Here is a 22,476-nt window from a genome sequence, read left to right as displayed (position 1 = left end):
CCCCAGACCCTGGGGAGGGAGTCTGTTTATTACACTTTTTGCCATCCGCATTGAAGTTTGAACACAGAAGGGAGGTATCCAAGTTTCAAATGAGATGATATACTTTTTTGAAAATACAATAGGTTTGAAATGAATAGTACATAAAACAAATATTACTTCATTTTTATCACATAAATGCTTTGGGCAGTCCTACGTTTTGGCCCATGGGATAAAAACTTGTTCACAGCCACTCTTAATAGCTCATGTTGATTTATTTGTTTGTTTAGTGCGTCTACGACTGCTGGCTGCAGAGCGATTTGGCCCACAGGAGCAAAGAACCACACCACTTTATGATTCATGTTTCTTGCTCAGTCCTCTAAATCTTTATAGTTTACGCATAATTAGGGCAATTTAAAAACATATTTATGTCTGCACTAAAGTCATTTTAAATCTCTGTTACTGTTTGTTACATATCCTGCTTTTCTGCACACTGAGAGGTTGTTTGTGTAGAAGTAAAACATGAGTTGTAAAAAGGCAGAGAAAATAGTTCTGAAGTGTTGAGAATTTAGTGTTTTAAATTAAAACGTGAGCAATTTGCTGTTTTATACAGTATACCAAAATCTCCTAAAGAAATCACTGAAGAAATGTGATTACACCTGATTTCAGCTCAATTAGATCATTTAGGATTAAGGGCTAATTTATGAACTCATAGTGGTAGATTTCTTCCACTCTGCTAAATCCTTTGCAGGAATCAGCTGCTACAAAAATATGTTTTTTTTTTTGTCTGTATCATGCACAAATGATAAGAACACAGTCCGTGATTTGGTCCAAAGCATAGTTAGTTCTGTACACAAAGCAGGAGAAAGGTTTGTCTTGGTCTCAAGTTTGCTTCATATATATTCTAATTAAACATGTAAGTTTAGAGATGGAAACATTTGTGAGCACCTGCATTCCTGTCCATAGTGTTACTAAAGCTGTGCACGCTTGCTTTAGAGGATTTGTAATATGAAGAAGGCTTGCTTAAAGAAGTGAGTGAGCCCTGCAGGCTTGTCAAGATCCATCACCTGATTTCACAGTGGGGCCATTAAGAACTCAGTTTTCCTGGAAGCAGGCAGGCATACGGGCAGACAGAGCGCGGTGCTGCTGAGGTGGGCTGCAGATTAATACAGTAATGTTTGACTGCTCTGTCCTGTAACTCTGTCCATGACTCCGAAGAGCAATTAACAAGATGGATAAACCAAAGAGGAAGGTTGTTGAGTTTGTTTTGATCATTTTCCATCTCTCAGCTCAGTGTGATATCTCCTCATCAGCGAGTCACACAATGCAGGAGCAGGCCGATGACATGAAGAAATAAAGATAGATAACAGTGAAAAGAGAGAGAGCTAATCCTCTGTCAATGCTGCACTAAACCTGACATTAGTGTCACTGGTGTTTGGACTCAGCCTGAGAGGAGGATGTGAGAAAGATGAGTTGGATTGAAAATGAAAGAGATGAGAAGGAGGTGTGGAGACAGTTCTGTGTCTAAGTGGAAACTTGAACAGAGTGGAAACTGGGCCGGAGGCCACCGAGCAGATCCACCTGAATGCTGCCAGAGAAATCATCTATCGAGAGTTTAGAGTGGTAACCATTTGCCCTCTAAGTAAATTCAGAAGGGTTTGTAGGGATTTGGCCAGCTTTTTGAGCTCTGATGTGAGGGTATTTTGGTAAGAGAAGTCCTCTTGTTTGCTGGAGAGGGTTCCAAAACCTGCCTTTTAATGGGATCACTGCAGACAGCCCAGGAAACACCGCCAGGTGAAGTGATTCTGCTCTCTACTTTCAGACACACACACACACACACACACACACACACACACACACACACACACACACACACACACACACACACACATATGCACCATCCCCTCACCCCAACACACACAGAGATTCCCACACACAAAGGGCAACATGTACTATCACTTTTAATATTTTAATGAAATAATTCTGGCTCACATTTAGGGGAAAAGATCATTTCCATTTGATTCTTAGTTCAAAACATTTTTAAAGACCTCAGTCTTGTTTAAAACCAATAAATTGCATAAAAGATGTAAACAAATTCAAGAACAGCTTGTGTTGTTTTTTAGCTTGCTGGGAATGTTTAGAAGAGCATGACAGCATCTGTCTGTCTTTCATTGCCTGTATTGCTTTTGTTTATTGATTTCCTCATAAATCCCTATGAAACGGTTCCTGTCACTGATTATTCTTTTTGAAACCTTTTTATTTAGTGTGACTTGTAACCGTATTAGTGTCTCACACGAATGAATATTTTTAAAGAGCATCTAGCGACAAACCTTTTTTTGGAATAGTGTTTTTAGGTCACCTCTTCAGCTGAATTCATCCACCGTGTGGATTTATGCTAAGAAAGAGGAAGTGGTCTTAGTGGCCAGGCAGTAGCTCTGCTGTTAAAGGCATTTGGACTTTAAAGCTCCATTGTTTATATAACCAAGAGAAAGTCAAGACTCCCTTATGGCCCTTTTGAAAAGCAGATGCCGGAGATTTTTGCCACTACATTTATGGCTTATTTGCTACTTCTGAGATTTAGAAAATTTTTATGGTTCTCAGTCAACTCTACCTTTTCTTGTGTCAAGCAGAAGTTATCTTTAAGGAGGGTTTTACTTGCTAACATGTGTGCCGAAAGATTGTTCTCTGATCCTTGAAAGTATAATTGTAATAATTTGTTCACTTTGAAGTACTTGGACCTTCAGTATGTGTTTCTGGTTGAATGAAATCTACATTTCCACCACAGAAGGAATGAAACTTGCAAAGAGGACCTGTTAAACACTTAATCACAGCTCAAAACTGATTTTCCAGACCTGCTGATGGTTGCTTTTTATCATTTCTGCCCACACTGTAAAAAAACACCGCTTCTTAACAAGTTATTTTGTTTCATATTCAGCCTTGAAGGATTATTTTTCATTAAATGAGGAATATTTTCTGACTCTCGGTTGAGATAGTTCCACTTACTGCAGCAGATAGTTGCACTAGGATCAGCGGTAAACTCCCACATTCTCAGAGCCACACAAATCAGTCACTGAAGGTCCCGTCAGTCTCTGAACCACCATGCAGATCCTCTGAAGCGGAGCAGTAATCGTCAGAGGCTCAGTGGAGCCGTTGTGTTGACAGAACTTTCATAACCACATGGTGTTATATAAGGCCCGTGTCACAGATCTTCCACAGTGTGTGAGCATATTTCAGTGTGTCATGTGTGCAGCCATGGATGAAATCTCAGCTGGAAGGTGTAATGCTTTTTATTTTAGCAAATCCACGGGGCCTACACCAGCAGGAGGAAGGCCCAGCCCATGACATTAATCTGACAGTGTCTTTTTCCAGAACAGACAAACCAAAAAAATAAGTTTTTCTGTTCTGCTTTATGTTTTCCTGATGTGTGACTAACCCAGGGGTGTTACCGTTCCTTTTCTGCAGGCAGGGTAAGTTTTTCATTAATAAAAAATAGAGGCAAATTATCGTGTATAAAACATTTATTCCTCAAAGAAAGTGGTTTGCTTGGTTTTGTCACAGTCTCGTCACGTCTTGGCATTTTTAATATGCATATTCTTTCATGACATGAAGTTTTTGTTATCTCTGCAGTAGAATAAACAGATCCATACCAAAACAATTGTAGGTCAGAGATTATGCTGGATACAATAAATCATGTTACCAATTTTAAAGTGTAGTCTGAAAAAAAGGATAAAATGTCTGTCAGGAATAAACTAAAAGACTCAGACTATGCAAATTACACATTAGATGTTTAACACTATGAGAGCTTAAATATATTTTTTAACTGAAACCAGAGAAATACATATATATATATATTGGTTGTAGTTGTATATATTTTTTGAGGTAATCGCCATGATATTTCACCAAAGTTTGTACAGTTTAACAACAAAGATGGTGCCAGGTTCGGTGGAATCACACATGTACTGTTTTATGCCCAATAAGCACAGGCCCTATAAGAGTAAGCCATTTGATGCAAGTAAACTTTTATGCTGCCCTTAAATGAGTAGAGTTAGTCAAAATGTGGGGTATCATCTCAGTTCACTGGATGAAGGCTGGGCAGTCCCACACAAAGAGGGACAGCTGCTTACCCTCATTTGCAGAACAAAGTAGAATATTTTGCTTATCTCAAGGACATGGTTTGTAACAAACCTAATTTAAAAATGTTCAATCAGTATTTTCCTATTGCAGGAACGTTTTTTCTTTCAGTGTTATGACACTGTTTGCCCAGTTCCTGGCCTCCTGCACTGCATGAAACCATGTGTTAGCCCAGAGCTCATCTTCTCTACGACTCCAGCCTCAGTTTGCTCAGCTGGATAATGGAGTTTCCTTTTGGGATCAGAAAGTCTTTTTGGATGTGCCACCAAGCCTCCAGGCATTCGCCGCTTTTGTATTGCTTTTTTAGTCTCAATACATAAATTAGATCTGTGGTTTAAAATGTAATAAACATAATAAACTGGTTACATCATGCATCCAGAGCTTACATCTGGTTTATGTATTGCAGGGGTGAGACCTAATGTGCTGCACAGCACAAGCTATAGCGTGGTGTTAATGTGGTGTTAATGTGTTTGTGTATATTTATAGACCAGTGTTCTGCATTAGTAGCATTTTATGTCGCGTCCTGGTACCCCATTCATAACGACTCCAAAATGTTTTCAGCATACTGCAGTTAAAACTGACATGTCAGTTTTGTAACGTTTTCATTAAATTCTGTGTTTAGAGAGGTTTCGTCACTGACAACTTGTTTACTTTGTCTACTGACACAGATTTGACTGTACTTTCTAGCTCAGATGCAGTTTTTGAAAATAGTTGATGAGTTCAGTGTCATCCTTTGTCTGTGAAATTGTGCCTCACTGGACTTTCTTTATTTTCACTTTTAAAAAGATAACAACAAATATCACAGGATACTTGTTGCTATGCTCAGTTTGAGTTTTATGTCTCACCAAATTTGTGTGAGAGTTTCCTATTTCTGGAGCCCTGTGTGCTTGCTGCAGTCATACATATATTATTTAGACCAGCAGCATTTAAATGGTGTTGCTTTATTTACTCTGTCTTAAGTTGAAATCCAGCTCTGTTTTAGTCCTGACTGATCTGTCCTCCAGTGGCATAGAGGGCTTCCACCATGACCCACAGGCTCTCTGGTCCAGAGGATTAGTGGTGCAGTGAGCTTAAAGGCTGTTGAGTGATATATTATGTGTGTAAAAGTAAAGGGCGTTAAGTAGAACACAAGCCAATAGCAGTAAAAGCAACAGTATATCTGACAAGATGTCTTTTCTACAGCATATACATCCTTTGGCCTCAGTAGCAGTATATTTAGTATATTTTGTGTGTGTGCACAGCCTCAGTTCCTCAAACTGAGATATTGCCTTACATAATGACCCAAAGAGCTGATTTATGTTTACATTTTATTCCCTTTTTCTGCACTGAGTGAGTTTAGGCAGGAAGTATGAACCTGTTAATCATTCGTGAAACATGTCTCAAATGTAGCTATTATTAAAAGTCATAAATTGTATGCTATACATTTCAGGCAAAGTCCCTGATATCTATAAATGTCTTGGGAAGAAACTCCTAAAAAGAGAGCAAGAACTGAAAGCGTGAGCGTGACTGTGAGTTTGTTGGCCGTGTGTGTGTGTGAGAAGGAGAAAAACAGCAGTAGCCTAATTTGTGGAGATAGTGGGAATCATTAAGCCATGTCTCAGTAATGGAGACTAATGTGGGATTAGGCAGACATAATGACATGCACTCGTCTGGAATGCTTCAGCGGCCCCAATTAGAGTGGAAAATGAACTGATATAGAATATCTTTGACAAGCTTTCATTCATTTTCATAAATTTATATTCACTTGAAGAAGCAGCTTACTAAGAGAAAGAAAGAGCTTGATTTTAGAAAACTGTTCAATTTATTAAATCTGAGTAAGTCCAGATGATTCGTAAATTGATTTCTACACCCTTAAAGAGTCAGGAAAGTTGTTTTTATTTGGAGAAAGCATCCCAAATCATCACTAGCTCAACTCAGAAAACAATGAGATGATAAAGCAAAAATTTGATTTGATGTGCTTTTTAAAATTTTCCATTATAGTCAAATAATTTTGCAGAATGTCAAGTATTGTTTTGGTCCTTACATTACGTTTTTGTTCCAATGTTCTGGTTTTACTCAGTCAACTCAAACATTTTTTTACTTTTTATTATAACGTATTTAACAACAACTTCACATGACCAAAGTTTAGTACAAACTGTAAAAGATATATTATAACAGTGCTTGTACAGTGAAATCTTACATCCTGCTCAAATAATACTAAAAAGATGTGGTATTTCAGCATTCATTTACAGAAATGAATGGTCCAAGAAGCTCTTATATAAAAAAAAAGAATTAGAGTAAAGACTGAAACTGAAAAAGAGCTGTCACCTTCTTGTTTGAGCAAGGATATAGGAATGTCCTTGAGCAACTGGTTCATAAACTTCAGGGCTCTGGCTGAAGTGTGAGGCTGTAAAAGTTCGGACAAGCGAGGTGGCGCCATGCTGTTATGACTCCTAAAAACAAGTAATAAAAGTTCAAACCGGACCTTGAAATGGATTGAAAGCCGGTGTACAGCGGCCAGACCAGATGTGATGTGATTACATCGTTTCTTCCATGTCAGATGGCCGGCTGCTCCATTTTCTAGAACCTGCAAACAACAAAGTGATGACCGGTCAAGATCGGCGTACAAAGAAGTGCAATAATGTGAATGAAAAGAAATTAATGCCTAGATTGCTTTACTATGAACTAATAATTTTAAAAATGTTTCTCCTGACAACCAAATTATTTTATTTATCAAACTGGAAGGCAGTGAAAAAAATCACTCAAATATTCTGTGTAAACAGCTGAAAGGCCAAACGGACTGTTGAAGCCTATCTCAAAAAGTTAAATTATCTGAGAAGATCAGTTCTCTTTCTTGTTTAGTTCTTATCTTAAGGAAGATTATCTTCATTCCTGCTTGTACATCTTTAGTAGAGTTAATCTGAGCTTGAACAGAAGTATGTTTCAGTTGGTGTGGGCAGATAAAGTTGTAGATCATTTGCAAGATAAAATACCACATTTAGCTTTTTCCATAAGCACCAGGACAGCACAATTAATAGATGAAGTAAGTCATTATGTTTTTAAAAGGGCTTTTTTTACTATAACTATGAAATTCAATGCTGAAAAAGGGGGTTTAAAAAAAAAGCAGCTTGAACTCGTACATTTTTGTGGAGCTACAACATATGACATAAACTCTAAAAAGCATAATTAGCACCTGGAGAAGTTATAATTTGTCCAAAACTCATAGAACTATCCTTCTCTTCTTTTACTTCATCAGCACTTTGTTTATTTGTTGTTGTTTTTGCCTCAGACCTAAAAATAAAAGAAATGCCTGGAAAATTTATTGAAGTTGCTCTGTAATGTAATCTGATTTTATTAAGATTATTATGATTATTGTTATTAGTTTTTATTACAAACCATTTATTTGAAGACTCTCAAGTCAGCGATTTCTTAATCTTCTTTATTCTTTTCATGCTGAGTTCCAGCTGCTTCCTTTATGTCGGAGAAATGGTTTCCTAAATAAAGCACCAGTAGGTACAAATCTGTTTTTTATTCCATCTGCTGCTGTTGCTCCCAATAAGAATAAGTCATGATGCTTTACCTTTTCATGACCTCTTTTTGACAGCAAGTGATACTGGACTCTGTTTAGAGTGAAATGTATATTGTATTTCATTAAATCTAAGCAGTACGTCTTGTAATATATTATATCATTTATAGTTTTCCTGATTTGACTGCTGTCTGTAAACTGAACTGCCCCTGAAGTTTTACTTTACATTAAAAGGACAGAGAACAAGAGGGAAGAAACCTGATGATACAATCTTACTTTAAAACACAAGAATTTTTTCACAAAATGAAATCAAGATATTTTTTATGCAAGTTAAAGAATGTAAAAAAAAAACATCTGAGGTTTGTGACTATTATTTGACCAAGGGTATTGCTATAAAAACTAGCTCTCCAGGAGGTTGCTCATTAAAATGTTTTAGGAAATTTAAAGACGATTCTGTTTCCATTTACTTCTATAAGCTTGATAGAGAGTTTGCATGGCATCGCTCAGCCACAGCTCTCACTGGTTTTAAGTGCTTAATCCCACAAAAACCTACAAAGTCCAGTAAATCAGTATAAGCAGGACTAAAGAGAACTATATACTCTTTAGGACTTTATATTTGTTGTCCTTAACTCTTGCTTCTAATCCTGCTTCCTGTCCTTGTGTGTTTGTTGTTGCTGAGATTAGCAGCTTAGCTCTCATGTGTGCCATCTGTTTACTGTGCCCTCCTGTTTCCTTGTGCCTGGCTGACTTCATACCATGTTACAATCCCTCTAAACAGCAGTTCTACTGATCGTTTCCTTGGCTGAGCCACTGAGGGCCAACACATTAGGAGAGCAGAGGAAATATGAATGGCCTAGTTATGTTTTTCTAGGAATCAAAGGTTCAGAGAAACCATTTACCCCCCTGGACTGACCCTTCTGACTTTAGGCTGTACCCCACTCGGCTGGGAATGGTCAACCTGCTGTGTGCTATCAAGGCCTCATGACTCTGACTGTGTTTACGAATAAATGGAGCTCTCTTCTCCAGCTTTCCATGACTTCTTAAAGTTGTGCTTCCTGTCTACTTTGTCTTCTATTTTTGTTTCTCTTCATTCTTGTTCCCTTTCTGTTTGTAACGATCCATTTCTCCATCTTTGAAAAAGTCAGCATGTATGGCAGTTCTCAAAGAAATACGTGCCATCTATCAAACAAACCATTAAAAAGACATACAAGAGAAAAAGAAATCACCTCCAACAGTAAAACTGACTTCCTTACTTTCTTTTCCAAGGGAGTTTTCAGGTTTTTCTTCAGTGAATCTGTAACGTTTCTTACTGACATTTGAATTATAATACCAGCTTTGACATGCTCCAGGTACTGTATATGTGCAGTAAAAAGCAAGTAAAACTTTAATGAATAAAATATCCAATGTGCTATAATAAAACTTTCTTTATTAAATGAAAAAAAAATCAATTTTTAAAGAATTTCCAAAAAAAGATTTTATAGCAATGTGCTGGTCTCCTGTTGAGCTTGAACCATAGATAAATGATTTCTGTTATGTCAATTATTAATCCACCTAAAGAGATTTATGGCTGAATGTATGTCCAACATGCTGGCTTTGTTTCTTTTTCCATCTCAGCTGTCGTATCGACTGACATCCTGCAGGAATGGAAAGCAAACACTTCTGGTTTGCAGTTGTGAACGGGAGTTTGTCTTTACGTCTGCAGGACCCACAGTGCTGCACATGGTCCAGATCCCAACTTTTATTAGTGTTGATGCGTAAAGCACACTAAAAAGCAGCTCCTTTTGTTGCCATGATCGTATTAATAAAAAACAAAGCACATCATCTTTCAGTTGTAAAATTTTATGTATTGGGACAATAATGAAAATCATCTGGTGTTTACCAGCTCTTAAAATTATATAAATTAAACATGAAGATGAACCACAACACATGCCACATTACACTGTGCCTTTTTTAATTTAACTCAAACTAAGCCTAACGGCAAAATAGACATTTCAAAATTTTTTATGCTCAGATTGTTAAATGACTTTTTCAGACAATGCCACTGCTTATTGGTCTTGTGCTGGACTCTGATTCAGTAAAACATAACGAGCCAATGATGATCAAAATCTTAAGCTGTATGTTGCGCAGATGTTTGCAGATATATTTTCATTTTAACCCATGTGCTGTTACCTTTGGGATCTGTTTCCATGTGCAGATAAGAACACATTTGGTCACGAGTGCAGCAGAGTTTGCAGCATTTTGTCTGCTGGTTGGAACACAGGACTGATTACCGCTGGGTTTCTCAGTTCCTTTTTCAGAATCTGGTCATCATGTGCATTTCTGTTTCCCATTTGCATCCCGACTGTCCCAAAAAGCAGAGACATGGGTTTCAGCACATTACCCCTTTTTGTCTGGATTTTATCACCGCATGTCAATGTCTCCTCCGCATCATCCACCACAACAGCAAAATTGTTCAGTGTCGTTCTCCAACTCTTCTTTAACTCTTGCTGTAGAGAGACTGATGTTAATCATTTTATTGTTGGATCCCGTCCTGAGAGCCCCCGTGCGGTTTTACTGGAATGGATCAAGTTTATTAATCATACTATTTTGCCTGTAAAAACCTAACGTGATACTGTTGTGTTACAGAACATTCTGATGACTGAAACATCAGAAACACTTCGGTTTAGTGAAAGAAGTGGTCGCTCCATTAACCAGTGATTTTCTTTTCAATTTGTTGTGACACTGCAAATGTTTATACAGGCTCATGTTGTTTCATTAGTCATATCATCGTGTATGCCTGCTTGTTGTGCTCTTATGTTGCTGTATTTTTGCTATTTCTTTATTAATATCAGACAACAACGAACTAAAGGTGAAAATACTTGTTTATGTGAAGAACGCAGCAGACAGAAATGTATCTGAATGCTTATGCATTCTTTGATTGCTAATGACATCAGTCTCCACTTGATTCCAGCCTGGCTTTCACAGCTAAATTAAGGCTTCTTGTGAGCCAACAGCTTATTTCACATGCAGATGTAAAAAATTAATAATCCTGAAATTTTTCTCAGTTCAAACACTAAGTTACTGGATAAGCTGTGATGCCAAACTTCCATCACAATGATTGGCCCAAAGACTTGTTTTAGAAGTATTATTTAATCTTGCCAAGAAGCATTACTTGCTTGGCTGTGTGTTTGCGCATGATTTTAAAAAATTCCTCATTACTTTGAAAAATGATTTCCAGCTGAGGGACAAGACAGATGAATTATTACCAATAAATCAAAAATAAATAAATAAAAACAACAACAGTTTATTTTGACTATGTTGATTGTTTGTGAGATATTTGTTTGTCTTTTTCTCCTATACAAACCTTAAGCATTAAAAATAATAGATGATTTATTGCTCATCAGTGCTTATCAAGGTTTCTAGAAGCAACCTTTGAACTGGCTTTCAGTTTGGCTTTAGTTTTTTTTTAGTTTTTTAAAACCAGCTCAAACAATTCATGACATAATATACGGCATGTGTTGCTGGTGTGCTTCTAGATTGCAGTGTTTAATTTTATGACACACTGAGCTCCCCTGTGGGTAATCACCTTTTCATCTATGATTAAAGAAAAAAAACAAAAAAATCAGCAAGTGCAGTTACCCTCTCATTTTCCATAACCATAAAACAATAAATGCAAATAAGCTAAAGGAAAAATACAAGCCTAATAGGCACAAAGGTTGGTTTGGACCAGTGATCTGAATTTTATACTCGTTCGTAATACGTTCATTAATACCCGTTTTAAATGAGAAGATGTGTTCGCCCATTAAAATTATATTATAATACTGGCATCATCAGTGGAATAATAACTGGAATAATTCATAAAATAGAATAATATTGTGTAACAGCAAAAAAACAAAAAACAAAACAATAAACACAATTTAAAATTTAAAAATAAAAGCACCTGGATGTTTGTTTCTTGGTTCACTGTTATATATGTAGTTAGACAGATAATTAAATGATTACTTGACTCAACCAGCCTGAACAAATGTCACTGATACAGTAGTGAAACCGAACACCAAATTGCAGTCATTCACTGTAACGGGCCAACCACAAACTACTGAAACATCTGGGAGACAAAGCAGTGAGCGTTTATTGGAGCAGCAGCCTGCAGGAGGATCTCTCAGTGCCCAGAGCAGCAGAGGAGATGAGGAATTAATTGTGGTAAATCCCAAAGCAGATCATCAGTGATCTGTTATTTGATTCAAAAATGATGATGAGCAGAAAATTAAAAAAAAAAATAGGAAAAAAAAACTTCCAACACATAAACTTTCTAAATGTCGAGCTCTAAGATGCAACAAATGAAACAATCAAGAGACAAAAACCAGTCGCTCTCTGTGAGTGTTATATCACAGATGGTCTCTTTATTTAGCCATAAAAATTCCTGATGTTTAAGGTCATAGTGAGTGCTTCTGACTAGGGGTGGGAATCTTTAGGCTCCTCACGATTTGATTCAGAAGGCTGAGATGCGATGATTATAAAACAATTGATGCGTCTTGATGCATCTCGAAGCCTCCATAATCACACTTCAAACAAAATCCAGAGCATAGAATCTTTCAGACCTAAAAGCAACAAAACACTCCACACTGCAGCACAAGACAGTTTTGATTCGAACAAAATTATGGGAATTAAATGAACAAAAGGAGTCAAACAGTTGAGTCAGACTCTGAGGCAATGGATGTCCAAGCATCACATGGTAGAGGTACCTTACCCACTTCTTTCAGCATTATTTATTATTTGTTTTCAGTCCCAATGTAGGGTGTGGGAATAGACATTTTAGTATATCTTTTGACATAGTATGATCATGTTCTACTGTGGCTCCAAAGGGTGCAACAAAAGGTAGTATCTCACTGGGCTGCGACTGCTTGGAGGTTATTCAATGATGGAAAAATGTTAGAAAATGGGAACAATTTTAAATGCGATCTTATTAAATTCTGAGTGTTTGTGACCAACTGACCAGTCAGCTGTGCTGCTTCATTTTGAGTGGCCAGTTTTTTTGAAAATAATGACCTATTTTTGTGTTCACTGTTTAGAAAATTGTCTTCTAAGCCAATGCACATTATTTTGTTGCCCGCCTCCCCCACCTTCACACCATATCATGCGGCAAGCATTTCACAAATGCCACTGGTCAACAAGTCACCAGCAGCACTATTAGAAGCAACTTGCATATAGTGTGGCTCCTGTGAATGTAACTTTTTGCTGCAACTTCATAGAAGCCAAAATACTTCCAAACACTGGCTTCCAATGCATTTGTTTGTCATGGCTCTGTTGTGTGCATAGGATCGGGGCGCTGCAAACTACATTTTTGTTACATGATATTATTAATATTAAATAATAATCAATTTTTGACATTATAAATTGATGCAGAATCATTTATGTCTGTGTGTCTAGTGTTGACCAGAAAATGCATCTCATTTCTCAAATTTCAGCCTCATCATCTTCTCTCTCCTTCGTCCTTCTGCCTCTTCCTCATTCTGCAAAAATTACCATCAAAAGAATATTTTTAAAGGATATCTATTTTTTCACGTTGCACCTGGACTTTTTTGTGGCTCTGCATCATCTGCAAGGGACATGACATGTTGAAATAAATCAAATTATTAAAAAAAATGTTATCATAAACATATTTAATGATCATGTAAAAAAAAAAAAAAATACAGCTGTTTGCTGCAACAAATCAGCGATTATATGATACATGTGTGCAACACATCAGAAACTGGTGTCTGTTCAAATTGATGACGTTGAAACAAAGATGTCTCAATTTGATAAAAGCCTGATACCTAAACTCTTCTCTCCGTGTGTTTAAAACTGAGGGTGCACAATTTGATATAAGGTGATCGTGCATCTAGGAAGCTTTACCAGCCTTGTTGTAGTTTTAAACTTTTTTAGGAAGTGCATCATTTTTTTCCAATTTTTGCTCCTGCAGGCTCTCCTGTTACAAACCAAGCTGACTACTGAACAGACTCTGTAAAGAGTTTTTAAACGCTGGTTCTTCTGACATCATGGTTTTGGGTTGTGACAAGTAGCAATCCTTCTTCTGAGCAGAGCTGCAGTACACGGTAACTGAAGTGAGGTCACCACAGTAAAACAACACAAAGTTTCCTAAGGTCGTAAAGGCTAGCCACTGAGTGTTTGGGGCTCTAGGGGAAAACGTCCTGGATAATTGGTGGAATAATTTCCGTAGCTGAGGTCAAGCATGGGCCCCTTCCTTTACTGTCCACAATCCATAATCTGAGCCTTTCATGTGCCCTGCCTCTCTTTACCATAGCAATTTGTTAAATAGTAGTTTTTCTTTTTTTGTCCTCAGTTTTCCCCAACTTTTCCTGGTTGGTAATGATATGGGAGAGAATGGAATTCCCCCATAGAGAAAACTTGTGTATTTATTGTCACCTCACTGATGATTTACAAGGTAGATTCAAGAAAAAAAACTTTACTATAGTAAAAACTATAGTAAAACAAAACTACACCAAATTAGGATTTTTTTTAAACCAGTATTATAACCAAAAACAAGTTTTTTTTTTTTTTTTTTTTTTTTTTTTTTGTAGTTTTAGGAACTAGCAATTTTGTACAGAAAAATGTTTTTTTTTTTTTAGCTGGTAAATTTTTCAGTATGATTTCCTGTGTCTGTTTTTGCTCTTTAGTTTTGTACACATGGTTTGCAGGTGCTAATGAGTCCTGAGAGGTGATAAAATCCTCTGAGACCTGAAGAAAATTTCACAGCTATGTGATAAATCTAAGTATATTACTTCTTTACTTTCTCACAAATTGTTGATTTGGATATATAAATTACTGCATCTTAAAATGAAAACACTTTCATCTTTATGGACGCTACACGTCAGAATTTGCAATAACAGAAAACCATTTCTGTTATTTTGTGTCTAAAAGTCATTCCTCTGTCCCTTTAGTGTTCTATGGTTTCCTTATTTTTCTTTATTAAAGTTTAATGGAAACTTTCCCTTGATGTCTTTGTTTTTGCCTCACTGTGCTCCTCTCCTAACTCACATTTCTGGATTAAGGAGTGAACCACTGCAGCATGAATCTCTGTTATCATTGTCTCTCTTTATTTATCTTCTTTCTAGTTGCGCTATTTGTGTCAGCTCCAGGTCTCTCCATCCAGGCCCCAGCAGGGCAGCGGGTTGGAGACTCATTGTGGGTGGGAAATAGTTGCATGCAAGGCACACTCTAGGCCGCGTGCTGTGGCTTTTGCTCCCCTTTAAACCCCGTAGTGTCTCTCTTCACTCACCCCATTTTTCTTTTTTCCTCCCCTTTTTTTTTTTTTTTCCTGTGCTGGTGGAAAATCTTACAATGTGGTTTATTTATTCTGGTTTTGGTGTTGGTTCTCACATGTCCTTGGCAGCCTTTAATACCTCCATGACAGTTATTCTGGATAGTGAGGCATTATCATCTGCACATGTGTGTCTTTAAAGCAGTTCACGCTGATGCCCTTGTGCACTTCTTGCTGTCAGGACACCAGACTCTTATTAATGACAGAGCAGCCAAGCGCTGTACTCGTCTGTCTGTCTGTCCTTGCCACAAAGCTTGCTGAAGGTCGCCAGCATCCACAACCTCAGAGCCCCCTTTCTCTTTTTCTCCCCTCATTTATGTTTCTTGTTTATGATTTTCGGCCTCACCGAAAACCCACACTGGCCTTGTACATACAAGCATAAGATGTTGATTCGGGCTGGTGATTTGAGGGAATGAATAAGGGGGCTTAAAGTGAATAAAAGATTGGGATTGGGAATAAAAGATCATCAAGTCAAAGACAGGTTGGGAGCTGTGTTGTTTTCTTCCTATTGTTTCCACTAATTTGAAATTCCAGTGATTGGAAGATGGTGACGACCTCCTAACATGTGTTCATAATTATTGTGAGAGGCCTGTTTTCACCAGGAGAGAGGGGAGGAGCTGTATCTTAAAATATTTTTCACACTTATTTTTTCACTTCCTCTGTGTTCCAGTCCCATTTGGTTCTGTGTCAAAGGCACAATATCAAAATAAGCTAATTTACAGCCAACAACCAGATGTTTTCCAAGAGGAAACAGGTATTGTGACAGAGACAATAATTGGTTCTTTGACATTACATCTGTAGCCAGGATTAGTGATGAATTAAAAGCGACCTCCATAATTTGTGTTTTGATACACTAGTGTTTATTTCTAGTCTGTGGCCAACACGATACTTGTTCAAACACACAGGGAACAATATATTACATTAAAGATACACGGAGCAGCGAAAACTAATACTCCACATCACAATGCAGTATGACTTGGTTTGACTTTAGATTCAACAGTGATCTGATGCATCACAATACAGCAGAGCAAAAGAAGGATCCTATCCAGTTTTATGAGACAAATTATTTGTTAACCCGATTAAATAATGACAAACAGAGCAGCAAATACATTTTCAATTACATAAAAAACAAAAACTATTTCAACGTTTCATAAAAAGGGTCTTTAAAACAGCTTAAAAATTGATTAAATGCTCACATGCTGATTTTAACTTATGCCATTCTTGATATTAAAATAGAACTTTTTATAATAATTGTCATAATGGTAAAATAGCTTCTCTGTGGTGAAAATTTAAAAACACTAAAACAGGAAACATCAAAAGAAGACTTTTTGACAGATCAGAGTCATACACAGTGGGTCTTTTTCAGCCCACAGTTTTTACAACCCAGATGTTCTACTTTAGGATTTTTCTTCTGGAACATTAATTGAAACTGAACTCTGCTGAAATATTGTCACCAGCTGTGCTGAACACTTTGTTTGCTGTTTGTTGTTGTTTATATTGGCACTTCGATTGCTGCAGTTCTACTTCTGAACAGTCGGGGTTGCTACTGAAGAAATAATGCTGCTGCACAGCAGGAATGCCACTAAAAGAAGTCTTACAGGAAGTATGTTCTTTGTAGACAAACATAATTACACAGTTTTTACTTATCTTCTTTACTTGGAACCAAATGCCTGTAAAAACAGACTTGATTAAAAACTCCCTAATGATATAAATAAAAATCATCATTGCAAAAGATATAAAAATGCTTCATCTTGATATCTAAAATGACATCTATTCCTGACTGCTGCACTGATGCTCTCAGATTATTCATTAGTAAATCTTTACGAATGGGTCAGGCCTAAAAGATGCAATTGTCATCCACTTTTTCTTGATCTTAGTTTCACTAATTAGGCGAGTCTGTGAGTATGCTTTGTCTTCACTTTTAGTTTTCTTTGTTGAAATATTCTTTGCAACCGAAAACAACCTCTCCAAAGATGCAACAAACAAACTGAAAATGTTTTTTTTTTCTGTCTGAATGCTTTTAAAGTTTGACAGGGACTGTTTGTTTATACATCAGTCATTTTAACATACCAAAATATGGTTTTGCATAAATCACGACAGCTGCTTCTTGGATTTTGTTTGATTTGAAGAAAGACAAACAAATCATTTTTTTTCACCTGTATTCCAGCATGTTAGGACCATCTTTGACACACTTATGTCACTCTCCCTTCTTTTATTCAAATGTTTCCTCCTCCCCTCTCTATCGTTCCTCACCTCTCTTTCTGTCCCTGCACTGCCTCATGTTGCTTTATTGAGCCACATGACTTTTACTGTGAGCAGGAGAGACTGCAGAGGACTGAGGGCGCGTTGACATGCAGCTCCTCTGTGTGATGTACGAGATGTATTGAAAGGGGGGGTGGAGGAGAGGCAAGCCTCCTTCCAATGTTTGAGAGCCACATAAAACATATTACAGAAGGGCCATAAAAACAGCCAATAGTGTCCAAATTTAAAACATGTCCCAGAGCTCAGCTGTTGTTCGCAGGAGGATTTTATGCCCCCCCTTTTTTTTCTCCTTTCCAGAACTTTGGCAGAGCAGAGTAAAAACAGAGGAGAGGGGAACTGGCAGCCTGCACGTTCCCAGCGTGCAGACTTTGTTAGTCTGAAGGATCACGTGCAGTTATTTCAGGGAGCCTTGGAGATCAGACACCAAAGTGAATTGAAGCAGGGCAATGGTGAATGTCAGAGTTACTGGGTAGCGCAAAATGACCATGCCAAAAAGATTATTGCAATATTTTAGGTTCAAGTAGTTTGGATTTTTGGAATGGCTTGCTGGGATTTCTGATGCCATCCAGTCTTTGTGAGTGAATGGAACTCCATCCTTAAACCACCGTCAGAAAACATTTAAAAAACCAAGAGCAGCCCTTTTTTTCCCCCATTGCGTTCTCTGGATAGCATACCAAGTCTTACAGTTACAAGTTTACATGAATCATTTTCTGCTGCACAAATTGCTCATATAAATGTGAATTAGATAGATTTGAAGAACAACCAGAAAAATCTGCACGTTCCCCAAAATATAAAATATTAGGTTTCTGCACAAATTACTTATGATGAGTTAAAAACCATATTAAAAAACATTTCAATGGGAGTTCACTTTCACATGTACATTTAAATTTTTTGTGGTTTATATATGTGCTGACTGTTTGGTCACGTAAAAGGAAAACATGTCTGAATAGAAGACTGTTGCAGCACCACCATCATTTATATTAATGATGTGTAATGATGTAGAGAACATACAGGATCTATATTTTTTCAGGCCAAACATTCAACACCTCACGTGTGGTACATTTTAATTCCCTTCCTGATCATCAAAACCCCACATTCAGCCGTGCTCTGTCCTATGAAAGAGCCACATAGATACTGAGAGTCCAGCTGAGCAGCAAGCTTCAAGTAGCAACTCAAATATACAGTGGTATTCTCAAACAACATGGGCCTGCCAACTACAACACTCTGATTTATTTATGTATTTATCCGGATTTTCTGTATACTTGTTGAGGTGCCTGACGTTGTGGGCTTTTCTATCTGAGGCCTATTTGACAAGTGCTCGCCAGTCCTGCCCAGGCTGTGCCATGTTGCATTAACTTTGGCTTATTTTCCCTGGGAGCTCATAATGACCCTGCTGTCCTTGCACCTGAGACGACTCTGTTCGCCCAGCTGCCTCCTGATCATCACAGGATGCTGGCATGTTTCTGCTGCTGCTGCCTCCAATAAATTTGCATTGGAGCTGTGGCTGCAGAGTCAGCTGGGTTTTACTTTGTGTTTGAAGGAAATGCAATCCCCGGTGCAGAGTGATTCTTCTGCATTTATTCAGCCACGCCCAAAACCATTTATATTTTTCAATTCAAGTCAAGCTTTTTACTTGAACGGGGGACAACTGGAAATTAAAAGTGCATATAAACATTTTTGTGTATGACATTTAAAAACAATAGGGTTGTAAAACATTATGTGGGGTTTTGAGAAAATCTTATGCATAAGTTTAAACCAAAATGTTAGTTCCGTATGTTATCAATAATTGTATCAACAGATGTAAACAGTAATCCTAAATGAAAAAAACAAAACAAAACCTGTGGCATTAAGCTTGTTAAGGCTGTTTGTGTTGTGACAATGATTCCATTTACTTGGCTTATTTAGTTGGCTTATAGTTAGATTATTACTGTAAGACCAACTGGCAACTTTCAGTGTCATATTTGCAGAAGTATTTTTGATTCAAACCTCACTTGATGTTTTCATTGGCATGAATGTGGGCCCGCAAAGCCTGTGTGTCTGTTGGGGCTATTACCAGGAGAAAAAAATACAACAACACGACAATCACTGAATGATTTCAGTAAAGTTTGCAACATTTCTGATTGATTAAGATAGATTCAACAGGATTGCAGTGGCATTTACTTTGGCATTAAACTGCAATAATTTAGACCCTTAAATTTAATTTACCACAAAAACTTATAAATTGTAATGTACAAAAGTGCCTTTTTATTGACCCATTATTGACCCATTTATTGACCCAAGAGCCAGTTTATAGTTTTGTTGCAGCCTTTTGAATACTTGTTTACATAGTATGTTAGTAAACATATATATATATATATATATATATATATATATATATGGTAAAATAGTCTTAAATGTTTCCTAAATACAGTTATGTGTCACTGCAGACATTCTGAGAAGTCAAACTTTATGCAGCTGAATTTATTAATGATGTCTCCTTTCAGAGGCAGTAAAACCAGTTCAGTGAACCAACATGCAAAGTCCCTGGTTCCTGGAACAGGCACACCTAAATGGAATGCAGCAATTATTAACATTATTAGTCTCATCTGAGCTTTTTCTTCAATGACATGTTAAAATGTTCCCTTGGAGAAAAGCCTCACTATAAACACAGAGCAGCAAAGGTAATGTGCAAAACATTTACATCATCATTCATTTAACTGTTGCTTTTTCTCTATTATAACTGTATTATTAACACCAGAATATTGTTGCAATTACTCCAACCCCCCCCTGTTGATCATCTTAATTTTAATAATTTACACAGTGAAAAGTATTTTTTGTAGTTTGAACTAAGTATTAATGCTGCCTAAATCTTCTGCTCTAAAATATAATTTACTTTGTGTAATAAACTGTTTGCTTGGATTTCTACATGCATTTTGCAGAACCAAGCTTTGACAAGTTTGTTTTTAATGTGGCATTGACATTTACAGTAAATTTACTTAGCGATCGTTGAAAGGTGAAGGTTAGTACCTTTCAACGATTAGAGGCTTATTTTTGTATTTTCACAGGTTTCTGTGTGTGTTAATGTTTTATAGAATTATAGGGTGTAAATGGGAACATTTTTCAAATTACTTACAGAAGGTCAAAAATAATATACAGTGTTTTAATGCAGTTCTAAAGTGCTGCAGTGTCTTTTCATCCAAGTGAATTTATTTAAAATGAAAACATTCTTATCTACTCCTCAATCTTAAGCACATAAAACCAACCATTATCGCTTAGAAAATGATACTTTTACCATTTGTCCTTGTGTGTATTGCAGATGGCACACAGTCCCACTTGAAATATGTGTTTTTCTAACATTAGCAGCTCATTATAGTCATTGACAGTTATTATAAGGTCATACTCTCTGCATCTTACTGGACCTCAGTCTTTTCCTCTGACTCATTTTGCTGTACTTTCTCATTGGTGTGTTCAGATGTTCAGAAAGATGTAAAAAATATCTTTCCTGATTTTCATAAAAAAACTTTTTTTTTTCTCTAACTTTGCAGGTTGACAAAAGCTCTTTAAGTTACTTGAAAACCAGTTGGTAATTAAATTAAAACATGACAATAGACACCAGCTGCCAGCTGTTTCAGCATCTTTCACATCAACCAGTAAAACTAATCATCTAGATTAAAGTGATTACAATCAAACGGAGGCTGTATTAAATTGGGTATTTTTTCAGTTGAAGATTTTAATTCCCTGAAGCAATGGGAACCCAAAAACTGAAGTTTTAAACGTGAATAAAATCTGAGCAACAAGGAGAAGAACAGATATTGGAGAGAGCGTACTGCCACAAAGCATGAGCTCAAATACAAAAATTGCGCTTTTAATAAAATATCTTAATATGCCCCTGCAAAAGATATGTTTTTAATTAGATAAATTAGAATTTCTGGTAAAGTTATTGATCTTCAGTTTGAGTTATTGTTTAATCTTTTTTCCTTTTTTTTTTTTTTTTACTTAAAATAAATGCATTTTTATTTGTTACATTTATAAGACAAATATATCAAACATTGCGTGGAAACTTTCATATGGACACTTAATATATTTTAGTCTATTTTATTGTAAAATAAATAAAAATGGCTGCTGCTGTATTTGTCATTGACTTTTATGTTTTTGCTTGTAAAAAAACCTTGCAATAATGTTTCTTATCCTGAAGTTTGTTAATAATGATCTAATCTGCTTCAGACTGTACTGTGATCTACATATCAGAACATAATTTGCTTTATTGTTTTGTGTTATCAGTGTTGCTTATCTTGCAGAGGTCAGATTTATCTCCGAATGAAGCAGAAATGCATGCGAAGCCAGTACGTCCCTTCACTTCTGGTACTGCAAAAATAACAAGAAAGCACATTTAAAACATGCAAAAAAATAAAAATAAAACCAAAAACTTTTGGTTTTACTTTTATCAGTTGTAAACATTGAAACATAAATAAACATATAGTTATAAAAACATTAACTCTGCCTGATAAAGGTTTTAAAGCAGCTATTTTTGCTTTTTTTGTCAGCTCTGGATGACATTGCACATATCTAATATCACAATAGTGATAAAATTGTTAGAACATGTAAAGAGATGCTGGCAGTTAGCATGAAAATGTATCCTAACTTCACATAACCCTAAAAATAGAGTTCTTGAATACATTGTTTTTTAAAATCAACTGAATATTCTTCATCAAGTAGTTGAAAATGTAGGTGTGCTTCTTGTAGTTTTAAATAAACTCAATCCTTTTGACTCAACCTACAGTATCCACCACCAGCAAACATGTAGCTTTCTCGCTCCCTCCACAATTAATGCTTGGTCACAGCTCGGCTTATTTACTTTGTCTGGGTGGTACCTTCTTGGATTGATTTGTGTTTTCACACAGTCTCAGTGGGAGCACCAGGAAGCTGTAAAAACACGGGCGTTGCATCACAGCGAGGCATCCTATGAATACCACACAATTTGAACACAAGACTGTTCTGCAGGCTTTTGGTTCTTACATGTGTATATTGACAAAATAACTATTTGCTGTATAAAATGACTTGATTTGGACTTTGGTGACTTATAACTGTGTTATGTGCTTTAGTTGCACAAAAAGAGCCCTCATAGTTTCTGTAGAACTAAATGATAAAAGTGATATTTATATGCTTAACAAAACTTTTTGTGTAAAGTTTGTAAAATAAAAAAATAATGTAACATGTTTACCCTTACTGGAAATTGTCTTAAAAATGGCAGCAGTATAGACAAAATTTGCTCATTACTTGTGTCAGCATGGAGAAAGAAAGGCAGCCCTGAAGAGGTTTGAACCCA

General features: G+C 36.6%; 1 protein-coding gene across 3 annotated transcripts in view; it reads left to right on the top strand.

Moving 5' to 3' along the window:
• LOC108239959 (zinc finger protein 469) overlaps nt 1-22,476 on the top strand; it is a 189,709-nt gene that overhangs the window by 45,288 nt on the left and 121,945 nt on the right. The gene's annotated exons all lie outside the window — the stretch shown is intronic.

This window comes from Kryptolebias marmoratus, linkage group LG11, assembly GCF_001649575.2.
Source record: "Kryptolebias marmoratus isolate JLee-2015 linkage group LG11, ASM164957v2, whole genome shotgun sequence".
Lineage (NCBI taxonomy): Eukaryota > Metazoa > Chordata > Actinopteri > Cyprinodontiformes > Rivulidae > Kryptolebias > Kryptolebias marmoratus.
Note: the sequence above shows the minus strand (reverse complement) of the source record. Positions and strands in the feature narration are given on the sequence as shown.